The sequence below is a fragment of the Sus scrofa genome, chromosome 3 (genome assembly GCF_054392235.1).
Source record: "Sus scrofa isolate SSC_HxYL_T2T_F1_AM1 chromosome 3, Sscrofa_HxYL_maternal_Yorkshire_Landrace_v2.0, whole genome shotgun sequence".
Taxonomy (NCBI): domain Eukaryota; kingdom Metazoa; phylum Chordata; class Mammalia; order Artiodactyla; family Suidae; genus Sus; species Sus scrofa.
This window is the reverse complement of record NC_139385.1, coordinates 142,268,733-142,279,478: the sequence shown is the minus strand read 5'-3', so window position 1 is coordinate 142,279,478 and position 10,746 is coordinate 142,268,733. Positions and strand designations below refer to the sequence as shown.

The following is a 10,746-nucleotide window of genomic DNA, read 5'->3' as shown; positions in this document are numbered from 1 at the left end:
TTTTTTTGTTTTGGCTGCACCTGTGCCATGTGGAAGGTCCCAGATCAGGGGTGGAAACCATGCCAAAGCAGTGACAATGCCAGATCCTTAACTGCTAGGCTGCCAGGGAACTCCCATACATTTGTCTTTTTAAGTTTAAGGACGCATATTGATTTAAGTATGATCATTTCTTTGTAAGATAGAAATAGAAGTCATTTTGGCTTACTACTTTATGTCTATTACTGTTTTCTGTAAATAGCTCAATCTTATCTTGATTTGCAATGGCTAAAGTTGCATTGTCATGGAAAACCTTGGGAAAAATAAAACCTCCAATATCCCTGTTGCAGTTCTCAAAAGTCGTGAACAACTGACGGCCATTTTTCTATCATTTGTTTCTCAATCATTAAAATGGCTTTCGATTAGAATGATCAGAATTAAATGCATTAGAATTTAAAGTTATAAAATTTAAAAAAAAAAGTTTAGGATACGAAGCCCTAGCTTACATTTAATAGGTTTGGAAACCTGAAGTACCCAGAGGTTAATTCAGAAAACAAGAAATCAAAGGACTTGATTTGATCCTGACTACAAGTCCTGTCAGGAAACAAAAACCTAGAGAGGGTGTTAGGGTACATGAAGGTGAAGTATACCAAAAAAAAATCCATTTCCTATTCCAATCCATAATACAGTTTATGGTTTGTCTCTCTGACAATAAATTTTAATCAAGATGATTGCAATGACCAAATGAAATTCCTAAATAAGTGAATGAAAACATATCTTATGGTTTAATCTCTACTTTGGTCTGAAATAGTGAAGTTAGAAATTTTCCAAATATACATGGAGAACAGACACGTGGTTGCCAAGGGAGAGGGGGAGGGAGTGGGATGGATTGGGAGCTTGGGGTTAATAGATGCAGACTATTGCCTTTGGAATGGATAAGCAATGGGATCCTGCTGTGTAGCACTGGGTACTCTATCTAGTCACTTATGATGGAGCATGATAATGTGAGAAAAAAGAATGTATACATATATGTGTAACTGGGTCACCTTGCTGTACAGTAGAAAATTGACAGAACACTGTAAACCAACTATAATGGAAAAAATAAAAATCACTATAAGATAAAAAAATAAATTTTCCAAATATGTTTTTATTTAACTTTCAGCTATTTCAATTAGTGTGAGAGGTTTAAGTGGAAACTATAAGGATATACTGAAGGTTATGTTTCATATATAGCTGTTACCATATATTTATGTTCCTAAAATTCCCTGGAGTGTCTCTAATCTTTCGAAGTAGAACAGGACACCCATTTTACTAAAGCAGATTTCCAGAAATCAAGCAAAGTGGAGTAGTGACTGTTTCGTTTTTCCCTTTACCCCCTGTGTGGGTTCTCAGATGTGCTGGATTTCTTTTGTTCTGAAAGCCTTTTGCAGAAGGGGCGTTATTTCCCCTTGTTGCCAATGAAGGTACAGAGATGCCCAGAGAATTATCCCAGATCCCATGGAATCCAGTGGAATTCCTCGTATCCTGACGTCCAGGGGCTCCAAATACCATGTACTCTCTGCTAAACCAGGCATTTTTTCACCCGGTGTTCCTGAGTTATAAGGATTCTTCATACACTGGCAGGAACTGTGGGGAAGGCGTGGTGTGACGGGGTGGGAGGCCAACCTGGAGGGACATGAAGCCACTGCCCAGCTCCATCCAGCATTGCTTTTCTACAATCTGTTCCATGGACTGAATGTCTTAGAATTATAGTTGAAAAAGTGCTCTGCTGCTTAAAAATATTTGAAAGCAAATGCCTTAAACCAGGCTGTCTCCATGTTCCAGCCACAAACACACAGGCGCACATACCCACACAGACCCTGTAAGGAAGGAGGGCAGCAGCATGCAGAGGGAGTAACACCAGAACAGGACTTCTGCATTTGCGGCATCTTCCAGGGGCTTGGCCTCGTCAAGATGTCCTGTCACCACTGTCTCCCTGGGCCTCGGGGACCACAGGTGATGCCCAGCTCCATCAGGCCAGCTTATGGCCAACGCAGGCCATTTCCACACAATAAGGAAGAGAGAGGGACAAAGGGAGAACAAAGGGGAAAACCAGCTTCCTGGCTTCTCAGCCTCCAGGAACACGTCCAACCTCAGCCAGGCGGCAGCTCTCAGGCGTGGGCAGGGGAATCGCGTGGAGGTACTTCTGTAGAACACATCACATTGCCTGTTGGTGACGGCAGGGTGCTGAGATGGGTTGCTCAGGAGGGAGTCCCAGGGCCAGGGTCGGCTGTGATGCAGCTGGAAAAGAGAAGAAAACAGGGAAAGTCAGGTTGGCCTGATTTTGACCAAGAAAGCTGTGGACAGTGTCAGCCCACCCGGTCTGGCTTCTGCACCTGTCTGATGCTCTGATGGCACTGACTGTTTCTCTAAGAAGCCACACAGAGTAGAAGCAGCTCCAGCCATTGCTCAAGCTGGCGCTGCCCACTGAGGAGCGCTAAAGGAAGGTGGAGCTCAGGCCGGACTGGACAGTTGGGTTTACTTTTGTTCTCAGTACGGGAGCCAGGCCTCCGAGGGCCAAGTTGAAGCCAAAATTGCTCACTCGAATTTACCGTGAAGAACCAGAACAAAGTCACCCTAAAACTAACATGACTCTGGGACTAGATGTCCTTATTTAGGACAGAAGAAGAATACAACTATCTGGGTGCTTATACCACTGTTCCAAAAACTGCCTGAGCGAGAGAGAGGGTTTGCAGTGGAGACATCATCACTATAATAATCTTTTTTTTTTTTCTTTTTTATTGCTGCACCAGTGGCACATGGAAGTTCCAGAGCCAGGGATTGTATTCCAGTGGCAACTTTGACCTAAGCCACAGCTGCAGCAACCCAGGCAGATCCTTTAACCCACTGCATCGGGCTGGGGATCAACCCCGCACCTCCATGGTGACCCAAGCAACGGCACTTGGCTTCTTATCCTATTGCAACATGGCTGGAACTCCGATAATAATACTTCTCAATCTGAAAATTCAGGATCTTGGTTCTTTGGTGTCCAGCCGTCACTGACATTGACAAGCAGGAAACAGGCAACTTCTCTGGCCAGTGAGGACCCAGAGGTTAGATGCTGTAGGCCTCTCCCAGCGGGAGCCCCATTGGAAAATCAGCTTGAGGAGTTAGAGGGCTGGGAGTCGGGGGTGTGTGTGCTGGGGGGTCTGAGTGCATTTTTGTTCCCAGAGGCAACCACCGTACAGCAAGATGCTAAGCATAACTGGACGTGCCCCTTCCACATTTTCCGGCCGCTCAGGACATCCCAAACCCCAAGTCACCTAAGGACCAGAAAACCCATTTTTGTACATTCTCTCTTAGGAATTCTTTCACTTCTCACCATGCCATTCCCAGTGTGCCTACATTTTAACGCACTGAATAAGTATACGTAAATAAAATGTAAATGTTTACTATTGCACATACTGGGCTCTGTTAATCTATTTGATGGCAGAGATAGTCAAAGAGGTCCCATATATATGAGAAGGTGAAATCATTAAAAAAAAAAAAAAGAATTAGACAAGTATGTAAAGAAGCTGAGCCACAGCTGCAACCTACATCACAGCTTCGCCTACACCAGATACCACCAGATACGTTAACCCCCGAGCAAGGCCCGGGTGTGAATCCACACCTCCACATCAACCCAAGCTGTTGCAGTTGGATTCTTAACCCACTGCACCACAGTGGGAACTCCTAAAATATGTATTTTTATCTGCAGTCCTGATCATCATAAATATTTTTCTAAGGATAACTCATCTGAGAATTATTTTAAAGAAACTAAAAAACAACAATTTTTATTAGACCATTAGTAGGATTGGCTGAAAAACGTGACCTAATCAGGTACCATTCATCAGGCTAGTAAAGAGGTTCTTTTGGAGCCAAATGATTGTCAAGTGTCCATGGTTAAACCTTCACAACTGACAATACACTTTTTTTAAAAACAATTATCTTTTGTATTAAAAAATAGTTGATTTACAACACTGCCAATTTCTGCTGTACAGCAAAGTGACTCAGTCATAATACACACATACATATTTAGTCATTATAAATATATTTATTCTTTCTTATACATTATTTTACATCATGGTCCATCCCAGGAGACCTGATATAGTTCTCTGTGCTCTACAGTAGGACCTTAGAAAATATGCCTTTGATTTTCAGTGCTGGGGTGATACAAAGACCTGGTCACTGAACCACAGTTGTACTACAAATTTTAAACTGCTTTATATTAATTATATATTTAGAAGTTCCCAGCAGGTTAAGGATCTGGTGTTGTCACAGCTGAAGCGCAGGTTCTATCCCAGGCCCAGAGAACTTCCACTTGCCACAGGCATGGCCAAAAAAAATTTATATATTTGACTTATTTATCTCTCTCTGTATTTACTACATATTTGATGCTTTGCAAAAAAACCCTTTTAAAATAAGACAATGGTTTTTACAAAATATGAACGATATTTTTGTTTAGAAAAGCTTTCTGATGTCTAGGTTACACTATTGTGATTATTTTAGAGAAAATCAACAATGCTACTTTTAATGATGGGCATTTTAAATCTAATATATGTATATGTCTAGAGTATAATTACAGATGAGTAGGGTTGTGAATTAATAGGAAAATACCCTCTTTTTCTTCATTTTTTGTCAAAAATTAAAATTATATGTAGAGCTTGCAGTTCTGTTTGGATGGATGTTCTCACGAACTTATTTGTAATGCTTTTATGGGAAAAAATCAGAACTACTCGTTAGGTGTTATTTCACGGAAAAATGGGAAATTAAGTAAAATTGCCTTGCTAATAATAGCTGAAAGCTGTTGCCCACAGATGAGCACAAAGATGCAGACCTCAAATGACGGCTGCTCTCTGTCCTTCGAAGCAGACAACTCCTCACACAAATGCAGGACATAGTCGGACAAACCAGATGCTTAGATATACATTTATGTGACTGCAGATTTCCTTGCTTATACCTTCCATTCAGGTCTTCAATTCTATGGCAGTATCACCCTTTCGTTTTAACACAAGGCTGGCGTCCTAACGGCAATTTTCATATTATTAAATACAAATCTATGTTAAGTCCTTCTACGCATTTATAGATAGATAGCCTGGAAGAGCACTTAGGAAATAACAAAAAGGTATCTGTCGATTAAAAAATGCGTCTATGCATCTAGGTACCTGCATGTCAGTCACGGATTCCAGGGAGATTTTCAATGTGTGAAAGTGACCCGATGTGAAGACTTCTAAAAAATCCACTTTCTTACTGTCCACACATTGGACCTCGCTGGCTTTGGAGTCAGTCTTTGCAGCCTCCTAGACGTCAGGAAAATAGCTCCTGGTCTGTTGAGCATTAACATGAGAAAGTGGAACGGTGTTTCTGAAGCTGTTACCATCCACTGGGTCACAGCTAGTTTCATTGATCAGACAATTTTGCTGATTCTGCAGTCAGGGAGCGCTACCAGTTCAGGCGAGACACCCAAAGCCTGATGAAATATTTAAGAAAGGCCTTCCTCTGTGCAAACACCACTGCATGTTCCCATCAAATGGCTGAGGGAGTTTTAAATGTTGAGGTTGGGAAGGTAAGAAATGAAGAAGTAAGAACAAAGCCAAGCAAAGAGAACAGTTCAGATGAAAGAAATAGATGGAATGCCTGCAACTGGATGATAACTCCTGTAAATGTGTGGCTTCCGGGGGCTGCTAATGATGGAGGGTGTGGCGGGTGCCAGGGAGGGTAACACAAACGCGGATGTTAAGCCTTCAGTCTTTGCCTCAGAAACATTCACGCGGACCCTGAGACTTAGGGGGCCTGATGGTCTGTTCAAAATACGCCTTTTTCAACCATTGCATCAGTGCACCAATTTCTGAAAGAGAAAAGCGATCATTTGGCAAGGCTCTCTTCGTGAAAACCACTGTGAAGCAGGAAGAGGTGTGAGCGTTTCTCACTAGCTTATACTCACCCCGTTTTCCGAAGACGGGGGACCAGGCCACGTCACTGATCTGCTCTCTCTAGCCAGAGGCTTCCCTGACATTCAACCCCCTCCTTGACCTCAAGCAGCCAGGACTTTGTCTCTGTAACCGGCAAAGAGAGAGCAAAGACACCTATTACCTATGGGGAAGAGGAAGCTTGAAGTGTACAGAGAGGGTGGGCTGGTTCTGCCCACCGTTTCTGGGCTTTGAAAAGGCAGCAAACTGGATTTTTCTGCAAGGCAAAGATTTCTACACTAATAATGCTTTCTGTCTTTCTTCTGGTTCAGTGGAAAGGGGAGATATTCCAATACCAGCCTCTGGCTTTCCGAAGCCTGCACACTTGGCTACCCTCCCCTCCCCCACGGCGCGCCCCCGCCCCCAGCTCCTCTCCCCTGGCTCTGCATTCATTCTAGCCCAGCCGTCTCAGGATAAAAGAGGGATGCCACGCGGGGTAAATTCAGTCGGATTGTCAATGTATCCATGCGCATTCTCAGTCTCTGTTCAGTGTTCCTTGACAACAAGGTGAGACGGCAGAGGTTATCCGAACAGCTGCTGCCTAAGCTGGCAAGTCCAGGCATTGAGCACCATCTGTCTATACATTCACAGATGTATAGAGGATCCATCTATCAGACCGCAGCACGCAGCTGCCTCCCCGTCAGGGCCGCTTCCTTTCTCGAGGAGGAACAATGAGAGCTAGTTCTTCACTTTGTGTCACACAGAATGGCTGATTTGATTAAGTCCCCAACTCTCATTATGCTAGGTAGGGGTGTAGAATTTCAATGATAATCCATAATGCATGACCAGTTTGTCACCATGGCAACATAAATTCAAGGTTACTGGCTCAGACGCATAATTGGGTGTGCATTGAGTGCTGAAGAAGGACTGTTAAAATTCTTGTCATAGAAAAGTAGCATCCATCATACTGTCTGAAATGGCAAAGCACTCATAATCAGACGGAAAAATCCTCGGAGAAAAATGTTAATAAAATAACCATTACAGTCTAATAAAATTATTAAGTTTAACCACTGCGGTTTTTAAAGTATTTCAGTTAAGGGGAGTGAAACAGACACCTCATTAAACATTGAAGACTTAGATTTAACCTCCCCCACTAATATTTGCATTGAAATACGGATCTAAAGAATTTTTGGTCTCAGTATGATGGATTGATCAAAATAAATCCCTTATAATAAAATATACCACCACACATATTCATTTCATTTTGGTATTTCATATTGGATTTTTCTTAGCTGTGAGAATATTTCCTTAATAAAATACTCCGGGGAAAACTAAGTCTACTTCTTTGCTTTAAAATGTTGAAAATTAAATTATGGATGTTATTTGCTGTATCTCCCCAAATAGAGACAGAAAAATTAAGGTGGTGACAAGAAAATGAAAAAAAAAAGTCAAAAAGAGACAATAACATGTTAAATCGTCCATCCGCCCCACTATGGGTTCATTCTGGTATTTATAATTATTCATAGTAGGAATTGTGCTCAAATGTATGTGGATCATAAAAAGCCCGTACAAAATAAAATGTGGACGCTGTGAAAAGGATTTCATCTTGGACCAAAATAATTATGGTAATTACTTGTTTTGGTGTCTGCCTTTGCCAATGAAGCAGAACCAAGGCAGTTATAAATGAGCCCTGCATAAATGGCTGAGAATTAAGCTCAGAGTGTTATTGGAGGGTCCCGCATGCCTCATTGAAGATTCCCCCCATTTTCTTTGATGGAGTGTAACCATTGCCTCGCCACGTTCTTGCCTCTTTGGATTTTAATTTGAGATGCTTTGCTCTGTGGTTATTTGCTGGGATTTTTCATAAAACATAACACATTTTAAACATATGCCCTTACACCACTCGACACTGTAGTGCACCCATTTTTAAAAACACCAATGTATTCTCTGTGACTAAGACTCAGCCTTTATTTAATTCTACTGAAGAAATGTAAGATTCGTTGACTTAAATGATAAGGAAATCCCTGCCAAATGAAAGCAGACACAGCCACAGGGCCGTGGAAACAATGCAGTGTTTTTGTGGACCTCGCGGAAGAGAGATTCCTTGATCCTACATTTCTCTCAGATTGTATTTCTTTTTTCTTCTGCAGCTATTACACAAAATCGGGTATTTTCCTTTGTATCAAATCCACCATCATTACAAAATAAATAAAATATGAGGTAAAAGCCCAAATAAAACTAATTTTTAGGCAGCTGACATTCCGTGGTATATACACATCGTTTACCTTCTAGAATTTCTAGTACTGTCCTCAATTTTCTGTGAAGCCAAGTGGGATTAGATGATGTTTTAAAGAGAATCACAGAGATTTATTCTTTAAATTAAGATCACATCCCCGGGACCTTTGCAATTTTTCGAAAGTCAAAAATAAGAGAAAAGCAAGAATGAAAATCAGATGACCTAATTCAGAATAGAGATGTAATTTTATATTTTTACATTGTGTTTAATCATCATAATGGCTGTGTCCTTTGGAATTTTTTTTTTAATTGAAGATACTTTGTATGGTGCAGTTTCATTTGAAATATGAAGGGGTTTTCATCTGAAAGGGCTTGCTTACAAAAGTCACATCTGGAAGTATATTCAGATCCAACTGCACACATGGAACTCCAATTAACATTACGAATGCTAGGAAAATATACCCGCAGCCGGCAGAGGGGGAGGGGAGGGGAACCGAAGAAAGAGGTTTGTGTCTTTGATTTAAATACAAGTGACTTCGTGGAGAACAGCAGCCTGGGCTCAGATGAACTCCTATTGTGGACACACTGGCTCTTCAGACAGAAGCGCATTTCTGATTTGATGCTCAGTGAAGTGCAGCCATTATCAGAAGCAAGTACTGAGCTGGGTACCGAGACCAGAAGGAAATTGCTATCCACCGTTTGGGTGTGAGTCTGATTTAGTTTTTGAAAGCCTTTAAGTTCATTTAAAACTTTATTATTTGAGGAGTTTGGCTTTAGTTAAGGAAACACATGGATCAGGACTAATCTACACGGGTTCAAACCATCTTATTGGCTATTATTAAAAATGATTTCTGCCATATACACTTGTCATAAGAAAAAAACACCGAAAGTGTAAGTATCAATAACATGGATTTCATTATAACTGATGTTGCATTTTTCTGGTATTCTTTAAAAAAATTAATGACAATCCATGATGTTTTCTGTTTATAGAATTAGAGACAGCCGAGCGATTACGATCTGAATTAAATTAACGTCTATCGTGCCTCAAAACTGCATCAAAAAAATCTAAATTTTTAATCTGAAAGTATGCTGTAGTTAATTTTTATTTTTAACAAAGTGCAATGTGATTTCAGTCCATCATTCCAAGTCTGAAATGATTGTGAAAGGAGCACATGATAAATGTCTGAGAACAATAATGCACAAACCTCTAAATAAAGTGGGGGCAGGAAGAGAAAATCCCTCATGTGCCCAAATTAAGAAGGGATGCTCACGACCTCCGTATTGGTTATGTAAACGGTGCACATCAGCCAAAAAGACCATCTTTTAGTCTTAAGCAAAGACACGTACTGCTGCTGGTACCCACCATCTAACTCCGGAGTCAAGCTCCATCCTGCCCCTTATTTTCCTTCTGCACAGATTGTTGCCTTTAGTCTCCTCACTTTCTGACGCCTTTCCCTCCATTGGTTTGCTTTACAGAATTCACAAAAAGGAACATCCAGTGTAGTTGGACATGTTTTTTCTGAAAAACCTGTAAAATGTGGGACTTACATGTTTTATACTTATGAAGACTGTTAACAAGTTGCTTTCTATGAGATATACTTTTTTTTTGGCTTTTTAGGGCTGCCCCAGCGGCCTAGCGGAGTTCCCAGGCCAGGGATGGAATCGGAGCTGCCGCTGCTGGCCTACCCCACAGCCACAGCAGTGCCAGATCTGAGCTGCATCTGCAACCTGCACCACAGCTCACGGCAATGCCGGAGCCTTAACCCACTGAGCGAGGCCAGGGATGGAACCTGTGTCCTCATGGACACTAGTCAGCTTCATTTCCACTGAGCCACGGAGGCAACTCCTGGAGCCTGGTTTTATTCTCAGCTGTCTCTATTTTCTTCAAGTAACAGAACAGGTGTGAGTTGCTCGGATCCTTCATTTCGGGAGAGACATTTAGCATGATTTCTGTGATGTGGTAGCCGGTCATGCTGCTCTGGATGAGACTCCCGGACGCAGTGTGCAGAGCCGCTGCTGGGGTAAACCCTGTGCTCATGGATCCCCTCAGAGAAACAAAGTGCACATAACTGCACCTTAAAAAATGATGACAGACATTCATGAAGACAAGCACCAACCAAAAATATGATTCGTTAACTCAGCTTTTTGAAACCACCAAAAAACGGCAAATGTATGTGATACCCTTACTAGACTGCATTATAGAAATACATTGAAATGGCTGATCTATCTCTATCTCTCTCTATATCTGTATCTGTATCTATATACACACACACACAAACACAAAAAGCCAATAAGATGTCTGAAAGTTTAGTAAATTTGTAATGAAGATGATAATGGCAAAAGAAAGAAGGATCTCTTCCATATTTTCAAACAATTCCCATACAGTAAGATTGCCATTTAAAACTGTACAGAATACCATTTATTTCTAATCTTAAAGAACATTTGACACGTAGAATTTTTGGTCTGAAACGGACTCTAGAAGGTTTTCTATAGCAGTCACACGTCAACCACTCAAACCTATTCTTTTAAAACCTCCAAATCCACCCTGTAATTTGTAGATTTTGTAGATGAATATCTCTAGTGATGAATAACTTCCACGTTTTAGGGA

The 10,746-nt window shown here is 41.3% G+C and overlaps 1 long non-coding RNA gene across 1 annotated transcript; it reads right to left on the bottom strand.

The window, feature by feature from the left end:
* Nucleotides 1–1,103: 1,103 nt before the first annotated feature.
* Nucleotides 1,104–6,060, bottom strand: LOC146404990 (uncharacterized). Its single transcript, XR_014842618.1, has 3 exons — nucleotides 5,939–6,060; nucleotides 5,160–5,842; nucleotides 1,104–2,256 (listed from the first exon to the last, which is right to left on the bottom strand). It is a non-coding gene; the product is annotated as an uncharacterized LOC146404990 (long non-coding RNA).
* Between the last annotated feature and the right edge of the window lie 4,686 nt (nucleotides 6,061–10,746).